Genomic DNA, 19,207 nt, shown 5'->3' on the forward strand with positions numbered 1-19,207 from the left:
AGAAGAAAAAGACTGGGAGGTTGAAAATTCCCAAACGGGATAGGCCAAGGGTTGCAAACACATGTTTCCTCATGCTGTCAGAAAATGCTGATAGCAGAAAGTAGTGTGCAGGCCAGCTGGGTCTTGAAATAATGCTGAAGGGAATCAAACAGTTGCTTGGTTCACTTTACCCTGGGACCTAAAGTGGGGAAATGATCCCAAGGGGTGCATGTCTTAAGGTGACCATCACTCAAGCCGCATTTCTCCTAGAAAGAGGTGGGAATTACCTTTTAGGAATTCAGGAGTTGGCCTGAGAATCCAAGCTCAATTCCTCACCACAAGAGACTTCTAAGTTTTGGGTGAGAGTGCCTGTTAGTTGTTTGAAAGTTTATGTGTGATGAAAGGGGATTGATCTCAGAGGACAGAGTTCCACTGAGGCCAGTTACCCAGGGGTGGTTTTAGCCAATGGGCAACAGAGGCAGCTTCCCTGTGCCCCACACTTGGTGGGGGCTTTACCCCACTGAGGGAGGGAGGATATTTTCCTTTCCTTTCCTTTTATCCCTTAGAAGCTCCTTGATCAATTGATCTTGAGCAGCATATTGTGAGGGTCTGTATGTCTTTGTGTGCTCCGATCCCAATTCCCCCTCCCTCTGGACTCGTAAAAGCAGTTCAGACCATTTGGCCTTTGAGTTCAGGCGCCATATCTGTCAGGCCCTGGCTGGTATGTCTCACGAGTGCCTCCCCTGCTGTGTTCCCCGGCTGTGCTTTGGTTCACTCCCTCTTGCCAATTCCGGCCTTGGAAAGTAGATAACCCTAACTAGCTCCCTGGGGACGATTGATGTCTGTACCGTACCCATCTATCTTGTAGCTTCCCATAACATAGGTGTGACCTTTTGCTTCTCTGAGGAGATATAATTCTGTAGTAGAGTAGTCGGGCTTACTTGCAACTTTAACCAGTGTATGGCTTACACCTTCTGAAGCTCTCAATAAAGATCATTGTTTCTGCATGACTGTCTGAGCAAGTGGCTTTATGGGATTTGCACAGAGGGGTGGGGAACCCTCACATTAAGTTGCAAGTCACTGCCGCGTTAACCTGCTCCTGGACCGTCCTTGGACAGCCATGGCAGGCAACGGGGACCTCGACGACAAACCGAATGATGACGACAAGAAGGGCGATGCTGAACCCACGAAACCTGATTTACCCCCTAAGGATGGGAAGTCGCCTGGGAAGACGCCCAGTGAACCCGACTCGAAATTAGGTCTGGGAACAAGGCCCAAGCAAACTCGCCTGGAGAGCTGGCTGCAAACCCCCAAGCATTGGTCGCTTCCAAAGGGCGACACACAGTCAAGACGGACTGTGATGCACGGGTCGGGGTTCAAGGAAGATCCCGCCCGGAAGGAAGCTGTGTTGCTTCATCAAATGGAGGAGGAACGGCGGCGCTGGCAGTCCGAGCGCCAAGAGCTGCTGGACCGGATGGATACTATGCAAACCCTGATGCTGGAGATGGCCGGGGCCATGGATGCGATGAAGATTCAGACTCCACCCGTGGTCCCGCCGGACGGCGAGCCCCCGGCGCCCGTGCTCCCGGTACCTCCCATTCGCCCCGCTCCACCAGTCCGTAGAGATTTGAAAATCACGTATGATGGGTCGAGTGACCAACTAACGTTTTTCATGGTACAAGTGGACGTGTTTATGCATGAGCAGAACCAGACTTTTACTTCGGAAGACTCCCGAGTCCAATATGTCGCTTCCCTTCTACAAGGGGAGGAGGCCGCCTGGATGGTACAGCAGTATGAACTTCGCTCTCCGGTTTTGCGCAGTCTCGATGACTTCATGGTTGCCTTTCGACAGCGGTTTGAGGACCCGCATTTGGGCGAGCGAGCAAAGGTAGCCCTGCAACAACTGCGCCAAGGTACTAAGACTGTCACACAGTATGCTAGTGAATTCCAGTCGCTCTCGAGTCGGGTTTTGGACTGGAGCGAAACTACCAGGGTGCAGTGTTTTCGGGAAGGGTTGAACCCGGACCTGCAACACTGGGCTTTCATGCAGGGCAACCCTCCCGACGTTGAAGGCTGGATTCGCCACGCTGCCGATATTGAAAACCGTAAGCAACTGCTGCTTCTGTCCCGGCAACGCACCGGACGAGAGACCAAACCCCGTGGAGACAGACCCGGCGGCCCGAAGGAACCCCGCACTCCCTCGGGGAGTGGACCCTCCATGGCCGAATGCCGCAGGCGCTTTGAGAGCGGGGTCTGTCTCGTCTGCGGGGGGAAAGGACACTTTGCTTCGCAATGCCCTTCTCGAACCGGACGCCCAGGACCGACTCATCCGACCACAACCGAACCTGAGAAGCCCTCTCACGAAGGGCCACCTCGCCGCCGGAGCGGCGCACCACCTCCGAGCCGACGCAGCGCGCCCTCAGCCCTGCACGCCCGTACCGAGAGCGTAGCCTCGGACACCACCGACCCATCGGGGTCACGGATTACAATGGAAACATTTGACTCGTCGGAGTCGCGGATTACAAATACCACAACCACTTCCTCCAGCGAAGAGGACTGGGACTTGCCGGCAAAAAACGCCGCCGGTCTGCTGTAAAGGGGGCTCCTCAGCAGACCGCGCAGAACGTTGTGCAAGGAGCTCCACTAATGGTAAGCGCTCAAGAAGACAATGTATATGTTAAAGTCAAACTTTCACTACCCAAAGGGGGTCCCACCTTAGAATTCACAGCCCTGGTGGATTCGGGATGTGCCCGTACCATGATGAGCGAAGAGGCAGCCAAGTTGCTGCAAGTTAGGCGGAAACGGCTACCCGAACCCATCCGCTTTTCCCAGATGGATGGCAGTGACTTTAAAAAGGGACCCGTAACCCACCGCACTGCAGCTGTCATCATGTCCGTAGGGGAACATTGGGAGCGCCTTTATTTTACCATCGCTCCCATAGTTGCACCCGTAGTTTTAGGAATGAACTGGTTGCTGGGGCACAATCCCTCTATAGACTGGGTGAAGCGGACGCTCACCTTCCCTCGCAACCCATGCGAACTCCATGATAAAGATAGGGTGTCTAGCGCCCCAGCAGCCGCCCTAGTGGGGGCCCCCCTTCCCGGGACTGCTCCACCCCAGCTTCCCAACGAGTATTCCCAGTTCGCCGATGTGTTTGATGTGCGGGAATGCGACGAATTGTCCCCCCACCGAGAAACGGACTGTGCCATTGAAATAGTGGGGGATGGCAAACTGTCCAAAGGGAAGGTGTGCCCCATGAGCCCAAATGAAAAGGCTGTGTTGCGCGAGTATTTGGACACCAACCTGGCGCGGGGCTTCATCCGCCCGTCCAAGGCTCCTTACTCGGCTCCCAAATTCTTTGTCAAGAAAAAGACGGGGGATTTAAGACTCTGTAATGATTTCCGTAGACTGAATGCGGTCACTCAGTCTAACGCATACCCCCTCCCTCTCATTCCAAACCTTCTCGCGCAATTGAAGGAGGGCCGAATCTTCACCAAATTGGATTTGGTGGAGGCTTACCACCGAGTACGCATACGAGAAGGGGACGAACCAAAGACTGCGTTTTCTTGTTGTTTTGGAATGTTTGAGTACTTAGTGAAGCCGTTCGGACTTTCGGGGGCTCCGAGTGTGTTTATGCAATTAATTAATGAAGTCCTACATGATCTATTGTTTCGAGGGGTGGTGGTATTTCTAGACGACATCCTCATTTATTCTGAAACCATGGAAGAGCATGTTCAACTGGTGCGCGAAGTGCTGCAGCGGCTGCGCGAGCACAAACTGTTTGCTAAGGTTTCCAAATGTGATTTCCACCAACCCTCCATCACCTTCCTGGGCTATGTAATTTCCCATCAAGGCTTGGAAATGGACCCCGAAAAGGTTCGGGCAGTAATGGACTGGGAACCTCCCACCACGCGTAGACATTTGCAACAATTTTTAGGCTTTGCCAACTTTTACCGGAACTTTATTCCTAATTTTGCCCAGGTAGCGCTCCCTCTCACCTCACTCCTGCGCACTAAGGGGAAGGGAGCAAACGCCGCTCTGCCTTCAGCTAGATTGCAATGGACTTCGGACTGCCAGCAGGCTTTCGATACACTCAAGCTGCTTTTCTCGTCCGAGCCCGTTCTTGCCCACCCCGATTGTAATAAGCCTTTCGTGGTCCAAGTGGATGCTTCTGATGTAGCCATGGGGGGGGCTCTCTTACAGCGGGACGGGAACAGCCAATTGAAACCGTGTGCCTACTTCTCTAAAAAGTTTTCCCAGTCGGAGATTAACTGGGCCATTTGGGAGAAGGAGGCAGCTGCTGTCAAACATGCCCTCACCATTTGGAGACACTTTCTGGAAGGGGCGGAATCCCCGTTTGAGGTTTGCACCGATCACAAGAACCTCGAGGCTCTAAAAGGGGCTAGAAAGCTCAACGCGAAACAGATTCGTTGGGCTCAGTTCTTTGCTAAGTTCCGCTTCGTTCTAAAACATGTACCAGGGAAAGACAATGCGTTAGCAGATGCTCTCTCTAGGCTTCCCCAGTACCGCAACGACTTCGATCGACCAGTAGACTCCTTATTCACCCCTGAGCAGAGGGGGGAAGCCTCGGGACTCGCAGTCACCACCCGCTCTCAATCCCAGTGCCAGCAAGTCCCTCCCCCCAAAGGGATCCCGGAGGCTTTTCTGCAGCGACTCCGAGATGCTTCTCAAAAAGAAGCGGAGCGGCAAGTCCTCCCCGCGCAGCTCACCCAACAGGACTCCTTATGGGTGCAGGGGGGTAAAATCTATGTTCCTGAGGCACTCCGGAAAGAGGTCCTGGGAATGGTTCACGGGGCCAAACTTGCGGGGCATTTTGGGTTTGTCAAGACCTTGCATCTATTGCGGCGGCAATTTTGGTGGCCCGGCATGAGAACTGATGTGGAGATGTATGTGCACAGCTGCCCCATCTGCGCCACTGCCAAAAGACGGATGGGGAAGACTCCCGGACTCTTGAAACTGCTTGAAACTCCAACCATGCCCTGGGAAGTGATTGCTATGGATTTTATTACTGACTTGCCCCCCAGTCGGGGGAAAACTGTGTTGTGGGTAATAACTGACTTATTTTCCAAACAGGTTCACTTCGTTTCTTGTGCGGGGCTACCTTCAGCTCAGAAGCTGGCTAGACTGTTTGTTAATCACGTGTAAAACACCATTCGATCCCGAGGAAGGTCTTCTCCGACAGGGGGGCTCAATTTGTGGCCAAATTCTGGAGAGCCTTCCTAAAAGTAATGGGGGTGGAAGAGCAGGGACTTTCTTCAGCTTACCACCCCCAGACGGATGGTCAAACCGAGCATGTCAATGCTGTGGTTGAGTGCTATTTGAGGTGTTATGTCAATTACCACCAGGACGATTGGGTGGACGTTGCCTTTTGCTGAATATGCGTACAATAATGCCCCCCCATTCTTCCACAGATTTCAGTCCTTTTCGTGTGGTCTATGGGAAAGACTTTGGACCCTTCGGTTCTCCTAACATCACCCCCGAGCTCGAGGGGGTGCAGGAGGTTCAGGAATGGGTACAAGTAGTACAAACCACTTGGCCCTGGTTGCTGGAAAACCTGGAAAGGGCCAAACATAAATACAAGGATCAAGCCGATAAACATTGGTCTCCGGGGTGGGAACTCAAAGTGGGGGGTCAGGTATACCTTTCCACCAAAAACCTACGCTCCCTTCGACCTTGTAAAAAACTGAGTGACAAGTACGTAGGCCCTTTCCCCATCACCCGGGTGATCAATGATGTTACTGTGGAATTGGAACTCCCTAAGTCTCTTCGAGGAGTACACCCTGTGTTTCACATCAGTTTGCTGAAACCGTACGTTCCAGCGCCTCAGTTCCATCCCCTCCCTAAGCCTGAGATTCCTACAGTTGTGGGGGGGGAAACGCATTTGGAAGTCTCTAGGGTGTTGGATTCCAAACTGAAAAGGGGGAAATTGTTCTATTTAGTTCGTTGGAAACACCTGGGCTCCGCTCAGGATGAGTGGGTGGCAGCTCCCCATGTGGCCGCCCCTCGTTTGGTTCGAGAATTTCACTCTGCTTATCCAGACCGACCTCGTCCGCCCGGACTCGGGGGAGGAGGGCCTTAAGGGGGGCAGAATGTGAGGGTCTGTATGTCTTTGTGTGCTCCGATCCCAATTCCCCCTCCCTCTGGACTCGTAAAAGCAGTTCAGACCATTTGGCCTTCTCTGAGTTCAGGTGCCATATCTGTCAGGCCCTGGCTGGTATGTATCATGAGTGCCTCCCCTGCTGTGTTCCCCGGCTGTGCTTTGGTTCACTCCCTCTTGCCAATTCCGGCCTTGGAAAGTAGATAACCCTAACTAGCTCCCTGGGGACGATTGATGTCTGTACCGTACCCATCTATCTTGTAGCTTCCCATAACATAGGTGTGACCTTTTGCTTCTCTGAGGAGATATAATTCTGTAGTAGAGTAGTCGGGCTTACTTGCAACTTTAACCAGTGTATGGCTTACACCTTCTGAAGCTCTCAATAAAGATCCTTGTTTCTGCATGACTGTCTGAGCAAGTGGCTTTATGGGATTTGCACAGAGGGGTGGGGAACCCTCACACATATATCTAGTGTTGGATATAAGGACTGAAACAAATCTTGCCACTGACAATGTAGCCTTGGGGTCCCTATCGCTTAGTAAAAAAGGTATTATGTCAGTCACAGAGGCATTGGATTTGTATATTAAAAGGGGGGAAGTATAGTGCGATCGAAGTTCCTCGTAAAAGCGGCATTCCAAAAGGGCATGGGCTAATGAGTCAATAGAGCCAGAAGAGCAAGGGCAGATCCTGTCTGAGTATGGTATATTCAGAATTCTGCCCTGCATTACCATAGAAGGGTTAGCATTCAATCTAGCCAAGCAAAAAGCTCTACAGAGACGAAGAGTTGTCAGATAATATGTATAGGCTGGCAGACAACGTGGAGGGGGTATTCCGAAGAACTGGGACGAACAGACGCGACGAGCACGAAAAGTAGTGCTGTTATAATCGAGCTCTTTAATGCGCTTTTTAATTTTGGCAAAAGCTTCAGTTTTCCCAAAATCTAATAACATATCCTGCGAGAAGCCCAACAACGACAGTTTCTCATCTAAGATTTTTTGCCATGAGGATTTAAAAGGGTCATGCTTCAGAGAAGCTAGGAACCCCTCAGTGCTAAAGCACAGTTTAAGGTGTAGTTTAAAGGCGGCCAACCACGCCCTAGCTTCAAGTGACATTTGGCCAAACTCGGAACGAAGAGTAATGCCAGCAACACATCGAGGGGCGTTTAGGAGTTTTCGTAAGAACTGAAGCAGTGGACGATCTATAGATTCATTGATGACTGTTATCCAGATGGCAACACCAAAGAGGATAATTGGGGTAATTTTCAGATTAAAAACCTGAATAGCCCCTGAGGAAGGATACTTGCACCTGCCACATCTAGGGCCCAGCCAGCTGGCTTCTGGTGGCAGTGATGGCTCCTGCCCACTTCACATGGAATAGGTGCCACCCTTTGCTTGGCCCCGACATGGTGGCCAGCAGTGGGGTGACAGTGATTCTGGGGCCTCACCTTGGACTTGTTTCCAGGGCCTCAGAATCTCTAAGCCTACCCCTCCAATTATCTCCACTCCCTTGACATTTTATCCATGGTCCAAGCTTATATATACGTAATTCATATTCACTCTTTCATATTCACAGTGATTTGTAATTATTAGAAGACAACTATGGGTTTCAGGGGTTTAAGAAGCTATCTCTGCCTCTATCTCAGTGTTAAAAACAATTGCTACCAAGACGACCAGAACTGTATACTAACAAAAACATCTTTAATGACTGAAGACACCCAATGTATATACATAATACATAGGTCTTACTGTATTTAAAAATAAAACAGGAGAAGCACACATTCTGGATTCATGATAGAGCATTATCAAAAGTTATGTAGTTATTTCTAACTCTACATAAGAATTATAAGAATTGAACAGCTGTCATACAGTAGATGGAACATATGGTAAATGACGTTTGCAGTATTAGTGAACTGCAGTCATAATGACAGCAGCAATTTATTCAGATTGACTTCCTGTATTATTTAACTGACAAAACTGCAATTCCATCCCCTTCACACCCCAGCACCACTGTGAATTCACTCAGCTATATACTTCTGCTGGTATTTCTTTGTCTCCATGTTTACAAACTGTGTTAAGAAATAATTGAAGGGAGAAGATTTTGGCATGAAGAGTATTAGTAAGTTTGATGTTTGATACAATTATTTACTAGCTTGTAGCTTATTAAAATCAGAGGGTGGAAGCTTTGAGATAATGGCTTGGATCCTTTAAATAATGAGCGGAAGACATTAGTAGTTGCAGATGGTTCTTATTTCTCCCTCACCATGGCATTCCACTGTGAACCCTCACAATGATGTTGGGAACTGGGCAAAACTTGGACACAAAACTCCACAAGGTAAGGGAAGCTGTGTTAAGGAAAGAGAATTAGTGAAATTGCTTGATATGCCATGTTTTCTCCAATTGCACAACACAGAAATGTCTTCTCCTTCAACAGAAGAGGGCAAAACATATCCTGCAGGGACCATATTTTACCAAGAGGAATGTGGACTTTACTCAGCTGGTCCAAGTCTCAAGCCATCCAACCTAAATGAAGAGCCCCCTCTAGGGTTGCCAACCTCCAGGTACTGGAGAAAAGCAAAGGCTCAGTGCTGCAAGGGTAATTGAAGCAAACCAAAATAGCACAAAAGGCAATAAGCAATATGCCAAATTTATAAAAGTGAACTAAGTGCAGGTAAGTGACATCTAATATATACAAATATGAAATACAGCAAGATTCAAGTAATTAATACAAAAACCAATCCAGCAAGAAATATGATCAGAAGGATATCATAGATCCTAAATAACAAGGTATGCAAAATATATAGTCAATCAAATTCTTTCTTTCTTTCTTTCTTTTTTTTAAGAATTGCATACTGCCACATGCAGCGCCTCACTTGGATGTGTCTGGAGTCTTGGAAGCTTGACTACCCTACGTTCTCCTACAAATGGACCTTGTTCTTGTTTGGAGGTTCTAGCAGGGGAGCGCAGCTATCGTATACCCTTGACCGAAGCACGGTACACTCCGTCTATCTGGGATGGTCGTCCTCTTCCACCGAGCGCACGGCTTCGGGAGGGACGCACATGGAGCGGTGAGGGAGGTAGGGGACACCCGCCTAGCCAGCCAGATCAGCCAAATCAACCCTGGCGATCAATGGGGTGACAGATGTCGCAGCCAGATCGCCCTCACATCCAATCAAATTCTTTCTTGATGTGCAATTATTTGGTTTGTATATTTGCAAATTATATAATCAATCCACTGGAGGTCAAGGAATCAATTCAAAGCCACAGAAGAAGGATGATCGGACGTTTCGTCTAGATCAAAATCACATTTCGCATATGGCTTCATCAGCTACATGTATCTGCATTCAATAAAATTGATGTAATATAAAATAACAATCTATGCATAATAAAATAGTTGAAAAGAAAACTATGCCCTCAAACCACGTTATTTATTAATATAAAATTATTCTTACCCAAAAAAAATCAAATTTCAAAATACCATAATAGGTTATGTCTCATAAGGGACAGCAATCCATTTCCATGTAGGTCTCCATAAGAACAGAATAAACTGGGAGAAAATGTATGATTGTTAAAAGAATACCGGGAAGTGGCAAATTACTTGCAGCTGGTGCGCCGTCTGCATGGACGAATGGAGACTCTTAAAGAGATATTAACAAGAAAACTGTAGGACAAGAAAATTGTTATAAAAAACAAGAATAATCGATCTCATTATTTAAGCCATCTGGGGATAATGTTTTCATAAGAAAAATAAGTTTAGTTTCCATCTGATGTAAGAATTTTTGGACATTTTGAGAGTCATAAGGTTGACCCCGATACTGCCAAAGGACACAAAAGGACATATCACTATCGCTATGTCCTTTCTCCCAAAAATGTGCAGTAAGCGGCGCTTCTAAATTTTTTGCGCGAATTCTAGACCTGTGTTCAGCAATTCTCGTCCTTACTGTTCTAATTGTACTGCCAATGTACATAAGATGACATTTGCATAAAATGCAGTACATGACCTGTTTGGAGGCACAATTGGAGAATATTTGAAACCAGTATAAGAGAATATTTGAAACCAGTAGCAGTAGACGTGAGTTCTTTTACTGGAAGACATAAATTACATACTGAGCAAGAGCCACATCTATAATGGCCCACAACAGGTGGTGAGAAAAAAGAAGTGGTAAAGGAAGACTGGGACAGAACATCAGTATGGGTCAAGTGATCGCAGATAGCTCTAGGACGACGCAATCCGCATAATGGAGGAGTGTGGCCTGCAGCTATAGATTGAATTAAATGCCAATGCTTTTTTACTATATTGTTAATCATATGTGATTTCGAGCTGTACTGTAATGACCAAGTGACATTGTTCAAAGAAGCATTTTTTAGCCATCAATAAAGCTTTTCTATCTGCAGAATCAGCTCTAAGTTTAGCTGATCGCAAAACCTGGGATGGATAACCTTTAGTTGAAAGAGCAGCGTTCAATTGAGAAGCAGTTTGTTGATAGTCTGACTGAAATGTGGAATTACATTTAACTCTTAAAAAATGACTGTAGGGTAAATTCTTTATCAGGTGGGGGGGTGGAACGAAGAAAAATCAAGACCTGCATGTTTGGATAAAGGTTTGGTATAAGGTTTAACAGCCAAAGTGGAGTTAGCAGAAACGAAAACTTCCAAATCAAGAAATGGAATAGAAGTAGCATTAAATGTACCAGTGAAAGATAATTGGGGATGAAGGGAATTGATCCATTCCTGAAACTGAACAAAAAGTGAAGCAGATATAAAATTAAAAAATAAATCATCCACAAAACATTTATAAATGAAGATATCCTTTGAGAAAGGGTTATTCCGGAATAAAAAATTATTTTCAAAATGTATCATAAATATATTGGCTAAGGATGGGGCGCATGCTGCCCCCATGGAAACGCCATTAACTTGTAAATAGAATTGGTCTTTGTACCTGAAAAAAATTATGCTCAAACAAAATGTCCAAAAGCTGTAACAAAAAATCTATGGGGGGAACTAACTCATTCCTGGCGTCCCAAAGATCATGAATGATAATGCGAGCCTCATCCAAAGGTATATTTGTGTACAAGGATGTTACATCTAATGAGGCAAAAACACTGTTAGGTGGAATAGAAATACCTTCGGATTGAGACACGAAATCCCTAGAATCTAAAATAAAAGAAGAAGTAGCGGAAGCAAAAGGTTTTAAATGATAATCTAAATATTGAGCAATGGGTTCCAATAAAGATCCGGAGCCTGAAATGATAGTGCGTCTGATGAAGGACGAATAGGTTTATGTACCTTTGGGAGAGTATAAAATATTGGTGTTCTGGGAAACTTATTTATAAGAAAATCTGCCATTTGTTGATTGATGTGTCCAGCTGAAGATGCCTCATAAACGGAAGTTCGAATGATTAAATCTATAGCTTTATTTGGATTTGCAATGAGAGGGCGATAAGATTTAGAGTCAGCGAGCTGTCGTAAGTTTTCATTATCATAATCAGAAAAATTCAAAATAGCTATAGCTCCGCCCTTATCTTTCCTTTGATAACAATGGATTTATCATTATTTAATTGATCCAATATTAATTGCTGCTCGGCAGTGAAATTTGCGCGAGCAGGGATGTGTTTCTTTTCCATGTTGGTAACGTCTCTGAGCACAAGATGCTGAAACGAATGTATGAGATGATTGGAATTGGCAGGAATGAAAGTAGAAGGACATCTGAAAGGTGTTCTGACATAAGAGGAAACCTGAAAAAATTATTTCAGTTTAACCTGGTGAAAAAGTTTAAAAAGGTCGACACGAGTATGAAAAGCTGAATATTAAGGTGTGGGGGCAAAACCAAGAGCCAAATTGAGTACATTTAATTCAGCATCAGTCAATGGTCTATTGGATAAATTGAGTACTAAGTATTCCCGTCTTGGTTCCTCCCACCTCGAGGACGGGAGCCTGGTGGTCTGTAATTTTTTGGACGTCCTCCAGTCGGCAAAAAATAAGGCTTCCTATTGAAGGAAGAATTGGAGTACGAGGAACCTGCGCTGGATGAACTATAGGAATCAAATTCCCGTTCCATATTAGAAGGGGGTTGCTGATAAAGGTCTTCCTCGAAAGGAGGAAAAGGAGGAACTAGATTGTTTGTATTCCCAATGGTAGACTTACAATTGATCTACAGCTAATAGAGATCAGTTCACCTGCAGAAAATGGCCACTTAGGCAATTGGACTCTATGGCATTGAAGTCCCTCCCCTCCCCAAACCCCGCTTCCTCAGGCTCCACCTTTAAAACCTCCCGCCTAAAATCACCCCTAAAATCTCTTAAGAAACTCCTTTGGATATTGAGAATCGCTTTTTCTACTCCAAATATATATTGATATAGAGAAAGCCTTGAACTCTTTCTTATTAAAACAATTCAGAATCAGGCAAGGCCTCTCCAATGTGGTGCCCATGGAACCGTGATACCTGCTAGCAGTTCCCTTAGCACCCACCAAGCTTTTCAGAAAGTGGGCACCGTCATTGTAAGGCAGGGCTTGTTAATGGCTCGCTCTTATTCAAATGAAAGGATTTTCCACTGGAGGATCAGAATCAGATTTATTAATTCGGCAAAGCCATTAAAATATTCATATCAATTACAAAGTAGAATTAAAAGATCCAGTATCTAAAAGATTGGGATATATAATTCTTAAATAAATAAATAAATAGGCTAAAAACCTCAGATTAATATAACATTTTACATTTTAGTTTAGATTGCCAAGCCCCCTCTTTCTCTGACGAATCTTGTATATTGCAGAACAGAATTTAGCTACTTGTTCATCATCTGGGCTGACCCTTCCCATAGGCGATTCCTCAGCCTCCCTTTTCAGAGCTGTCCTTTGTTAGATTAGGGAGAGGGGAAATTAGCTTAAATCTTGCTTCCTCATTAAAAGAACATCTGAAGAAAATGTGCACAGTAGACTCAACTTCACCCGACTTACAGGTACACTCCCATTCTGATCTTGATAACCTCTTGAATCTGGCTTCTAGAGTTGCCGAAAGTAGGGCAGAATTTCTGGCTAACGAAAAAGCCCTTCTTTGTTTGTTTGTCTCCAGGAATGACAGGTATTCTGCTGGCAACTAAAACATATCTGTTCCTGATTGGGGACAAAAGCGCCGGAGAGCTCACAAGCTCATTTTGGCATTCAATGTCAAAAAGCCTCTGCCTAACTAATTGTTTTGCTTGGTCTCCATTGTGTTCTAACAGAAAGTGGGTGGAGAATTCCAAACTTTTGTCTCTCCTCTCAGTCTGCTGCCACCATCTGGATTTAAAATCATCACCAACATGTAATGGCAGAAGGCCTTCAGTTGCCTCCAGCACTTACAGCCAGAGATAGATGGAGGAAAGACCAATCCTAGCCTCCATCTTCAACATCCTGGTCTCCAAACGCACCCAGGAATTCGATACGTATGGTGGTACTTGGAGTATTGCTCTAAGGAGTTTAGCTTGGACCCACTCCAGTGGGACATAACTGGACATAGAGGAACTGTGAGAGTCCCCAACCTAGCTGGGCAAACCTCGCCAAATCAATTGCTCAGACTTGAATGCAGAAACAAAAGATTTATTGAAGGCTTCAGATAGAGAAGACAGTCTCATGGATTCAAAGTTGCGAGTGACTAGCTTATCGGGGTTACAGTATTTATCTATTACAGGGCATGAAGGTTCACACGCAAGGCATGGGAGGTTACAAGGCAAAATGGTGCAGCACAAAACATCAAACAGACCCGAAGAGACAGTGAGGGCTATCAGCATTTCAAGGCCGGACTCGGCCCGAGGGAGTGAAGGCAGAAAGCACAGCAGGGGAGGAGAGGTGGCACCTGGGCGCCATGAACGAGGCGGGGGACTCAGGAAGATACATGGAGGTGCGAACTGCTTGTACGAGTTCAAAGGGGTAGAGATGGCAGCAGATAAGAGCCAGAAACAGATGGCCCTCACATTCTGCCCCCCTTAAGGCCCCCCTCCCGCGAGGTCGGGAGGCCGAGGCTTCTCGGGGTAGGCGCAATGGAATTCGTGTACGAGTCGGGGGGCTGCCATATGGGGGGCTGCGACCCATTCATCGTGTGCAGCGCCCAGATGTTTCCACCGTACAAAGTAAAACAGTTTCCCCTTTTTCCACTTGGAATCTAAGACCTTGGACACTTCCATGTGGGTATCCCCCCCCCACAACAGTGGGCACTTCAGGTTTGGAAGGGGGGTGGAACTGGGGAGCGGAAACGAAAGGTTTGAGTAGACTAATGTGAAAAACGGGGTGCACGCCCCGAAGAGTTTTGGGTAGGTCCAGCTCCACAGTCACCTCGTTAATCACCCGGGTAATGGGAAAGGGACCCACATAGCGGTCATTGAGTTTCTTACAGGGTCGGAGGGAACGCAGATTTTTTGTGGAAAGGTAAACCTGTTCTCCCACTCGGAGTTCCCATCCCTGCGTTCGGTGTTTGTCGGCCTGCTCCTTGTATTTCCGCTTGGCCCGTTCAAGGTTCTTCTGTAGCCAGGGCCAAGTGGAACTGACCGCCCGTACCCATTCCTGCATCTCAGGCACTGCCTCGAGTTCGGGGGTGACGGGGGCGGCACCAAAAGGGCCGAAATCAGTCCCGTACACCACTCGAAAAGGACTAAACCCTGTGGAGGAGTGGGGGGCATTGTTGTACGCATATTCGGCGAAAGGTAACAAGTCCACCCAGTCATCCTGATGGTAATTGACATAGCATCGGAGGTAGCACTCGACCACGGCATTCACCCGTTCGGTTTGCCCATCAGTTTGAGGGTGGTAGGCAGACGAGAGACCCTGTTCCCCCACCCCCATGAGTTTCAGGAAGGCCCGCCAGAATTTGGCGACGAACTGAACCCCCCTGTCGGAGAGGACCTTCCTAGGGATCGAGTGAAGTCTGAGGACATGGGTGACAAACATTTTGGCCAACCCCTGTGCCAACGGGAGTCCCGTGCAGGGGACAAAGTGGACCTGCTTGGAAAAGAGGTCTGTAATAACCCATAGTACGGTCTTGCCCCTGCTGGGGGGTAGATCGGTGATGAAATCCATGGCGATTACCTCCCAGGGCCGGGCGGGGGTCTCCAGGGGTTTCAGAAGCCCTGGGGTTTTACCCCCCCTGTTCTTGGCGGTGGCGCATATGGGACAACTGCGCACGTACAGTTCCACGTTCGCCCTCATGCCCGGCCACCAGAACTGTCGTCTCACTAAATGCAATGTCTTGACAAACCCAAAATGACCGGCCAGCTTGGCTCCGTGGACCAGTCCCAAAACCTCCTTGCGAAGGGAGGCTGGGACATAGAGTTTCCCTCCCTGCACCCACCAAGATTCCTGTTGCTCTATACCGGATGGGAGCGTCTGCTGCTCCGCTTCCTGTAGGGACGCTTCTCGGAGGCGTTGCTGAAAAGCCTCCGGAATCCCCTTGAGCGAGGGACCACTGGGGTGGCAGGTTTGTGACCGGGTGGAGACCGCCAAACCAAGGACCTCTCCCCTTTGCTCTGGAGTGAATAGCGAGTCCACTGGACGATCAAAATCGTTGCGGTACTGGGGGAGTCGGGATAGAGCATCCGCTAGAGCGTTTTCCTTGCCGGGCACGTGTTTGAGGGTGAACCGGAATTTGGCAAAGAATTGAGCCCAACGTATTTGTTTGGCGTTAAGCTTTCTAGCCCCTTTGAGGGCTTCCAGATTCTTGTGATCGGTGCACACTTCAAACGGGAATTCCGCCCCCTCTAGAAAATGCCTCCACACAGTGAGAGCATGCTTGACTGCCGCGGCTTCTTTCTCCCAGATGGCCCAGTTGATTTCGGACTGGGTAAACTTCTTGGAGAAATAGGCGCATGGCCTTAAGGCGCCGTTTTCGTCCCGCTGCAGAAGTGCCCCTCCCATAGCCACATCGGAGGCATCCACCTGGACCACAAACGGTTTGGTACAGTCCGGGTGAGCCAGGACCGGCTCGGACGAGAAGAGTAGCTTCAAGTCCTCAAAAGCCTGTTGGCAGGGAGGGGACCACTGCAAGCGGGCCGAAGGCAAAGCGGCATTAGCACCCTTTCCCTTGGTGCGCAGGAGGGAAGTGAGGGGAAGGGCTACCCGTGCAAAGTTGGGGATGAAATTGCGGTAGAAGTTGGCAAACCCCAAGAACTGTTGCAGTTGCTTGCGCGTGGTAGGGGGTTCCCAATCCCGCACTGCCTGAACCTTTCCGGGATCCATTTCTAACCCCTGGTGGGAGATTACATAGCCTAAAAAGGTAATGGAAGGCTGGTGGAATTCACATTTAGACACCTTAGCATATAACTTGTGGTCCCGTAACCGCTGGAGGACTTCTCGCACCAGCCGGACATGCTCTTCCATGGTTTCAGAATAAATGAGTATATCATCCAAAAATACCACCACCCCCCTAAATAACAAATCATGTAACACTTCATTGATTAATTGCATAAACACACTCGGAGCCCCAGAAAGTCCGAACGGCATCACTAAATACTCAAACATGCCAAAACAGCTCGAAAAAGCCGTTTTGGGTTCGTCCCCCTCTTTTATGCGGATGCGGTGATAGGCTTCCACTAAATCCAGTTTGGTGAAAATCCGGCCCTCCTTCAATTGTGCTAGCAGGTCTGGAATGAGAGGGAGGGGGTAAGCGTTAGACTGCGTGACCGCGTTGAGTCTCCGAAAGTCTATACACAGTCTTAAGTCACCCGTTTTCTTTTTGACAAAAAAGGCTGGGGCGGAGTACGGAGCTTTGGAGGGACGGATGAAACCCCTCGCCAAGTTGGTGTCCAAATAGTCCCGCAACACTGCTTTTTCACCGGGGCTCATGGGGTATACCTTCCCCTTGGATAACTTGCCATCTCCAACAATTTCAATCGCACAGTCGGTCTCCCGGTGCGGGGGTAGTTCGTCACACTCCCGCACATCAAAAACATCAGAGTACTGGGAGTATTCCGAGGGCAAGTTAGGGGTGTTGGGAACGGGTCCCGGGGAACCCACTAAGGCGGCCGCCGGGGTACCGGGCAGACGATCCCTGTCATGCATGGCGCAGGGATTCTCTGGGAAAGTCAGGATTCGTTTGACCCAATCAATGGAGGGGTTGTGGCCCCGCAGCCAGTTCATCCCCAAAACTACGGGGGCAACTATGGGGGCAATGGTAAAGTACAGTTGTTCCCAATGCTCCCCTACAGTCATGACTACCGCGGTAGTTCGGTGAGTGACGGGCCCCTTCTTAAAGTCACTCCCGTCCATCTGGGAAAAGCGGAGAGGACCCGGGAGACGTTTGCGGCGGACCTGCAACCTCCGGGCCGCCTCCTCACTAATCAAAGTGCGGGCGCATCCCGAGTCCACTAGCGCGGGGAACTCTAAAACTGGATCCCCTTTAGGTAAGGAGAGGTGGACCCGGATATAAACATTATCCTCTTGGGCGCTTACCATCGGTGGAGCTCCTTGCACAACGGACGGAGCGGTCTGCTGAGGAGCCCCCCTTACAGCAGACCGACGGCATTTTTTGCCGGCGTTTCCCACTCTTCCTCCTCGCTGGACGAGGGGGACGAGGTATTTGTAATCCGCGACTCGGCAGAGTCAGAGGTTGCATTGGTAATCCGGGGTCCCGATGGACCCGTCGAGTTGGCGGCCCCATCCAAGGCGTGCGCGTGTAGGGCCGAGGGAGTGCTCCGTCGTCCCGGAGCGTTGCTTCGGCGTCGAGGTTGACCCTCTGCGGGAGCCTTCTCTGTTTCATTCGGGATGGGACGAATGGAAGCAGGGCGTCCGGAGCGGGACGGGCATTGGGAGGCGAAGTGACCTTTTCCTCCACAGACCAAGCACACCCCTGCCTCGAAGCGTTTGCTGCGCTCCGCTGACGTGGGGCCGCTACCGCCTGGGGTACGAGGGTCACGGACCCCACTCGATCTGTCTCCTTTCGGTTTAAAGTCGCGGCCGGAACGTTGCTTGGACAAGTACAGGAGCTGCTTCCTATTTTCGATGTCGGCGGCGTGGCGCACCCAACCCTCAACGTCAGGGGGGTTACCTTGCATAAAGGCCCAATGCTGCAGGTCCGGGTTCAGGCCCTCTCTAAAACACTGCACACGGGTAGCCTCACTCCAGTCCAGAATCCGACTCAATAAGGACTGGAACTCGCTCGCATACTGCGCCACCGACTTAGTCCCTTGGCGCAGTTGCATCAGAGCGGCTTTGGCCCGCTCCCCCAGATTCGGGTCCTCGAACTGGTTTCGGAGGGCGATCATAAAGTCATCCAAACTCCGTAGCACAGGGGAGCGGAGCTCGTACTGTAACACCATCCACGCGGCCGCTTCGCCTTGCAGGAGGGAGGCCACATACTGGACCTGGGACTCTTCGGAGGTAAAGGTCCGGCCCTGCTCCCGCATAAAAATGTCCACTTGGACCATGAAAAAGGTCAACTGGTCCCCCGACCCATCATACGTGATTTTCAGGTCCCGGCGGGCCGGAGTGCTGGGAGGAGGCGCGGGGGGAGCCGCCGGTGTCCCATCCGGAGGGTTACCGGGCGGAGGCTGAACCTTCAGCGCGTCCATGGCAGCAGCCATCTCCTGCATCACAATCTGCATGGCATCTATGCGTTCCACCATGGCTTGGCGTTCCTCCTGCCACTGTCTCCACTCCTCATCCATCAGAGCGTCCCTACGAGCGGGGTCGTCCTCGAATCCCGTACCCGTCAAGGCCAAGCGGCGGTGCTTTGCCTCGGTCCGGGAGAGCGACCAACCTTTCGGAGAATCCAGCCAAGTGTTAAAGGTGTTCTTGGGTCTTGTGCCCGGACCCGGTCCCGGGTGCGGCATGCCTGGTACCTTCCGCTTGGCTTCCTCATCCTTCGGGTCCGGCTTCTCCGGTACGCCGCTTCCGTCCGGCGAGGCCGGAGGAGTAGTCTTATCCTCGTCGCCTGGCATTGCTGTCCCGTAGGGCACAGGTGCAGAACGAAGAGGCAAAGACTCGCAACTTAATGTGAGAGTCCCCAACCTAGCTGGGCAAACCTCGCCAAATCAATTGCTCAGACTTGAATGCAGAAACAAAAGATTTATTGAAGGCTTCAGATAGAGAAGACAGTCTCATGGATTCAAAGTTGCGAGTGACTAGCTTATCGGGGTTACAGTATTTATCT

At 49.1% G+C, this 19,207-nt stretch overlaps 1 protein-coding gene across 1 annotated transcript in view; it reads right to left on the bottom strand.

The window, feature by feature from the left end:
- The window catches only part of DMD (dystrophin), a 1,354,185-nt gene that overhangs the window by 723,607 nt on the left and 611,371 nt on the right, over positions 1–19,207 (bottom strand). The gene's annotated exons all lie outside the window — the stretch shown is intronic.

The sequence above is a fragment of the Euleptes europaea genome, chromosome 16 (genome assembly GCF_029931775.1).
Source record: "Euleptes europaea isolate rEulEur1 chromosome 16, rEulEur1.hap1, whole genome shotgun sequence".
Lineage (NCBI taxonomy): Eukaryota > Metazoa > Chordata > Lepidosauria > Squamata > Sphaerodactylidae > Euleptes > Euleptes europaea.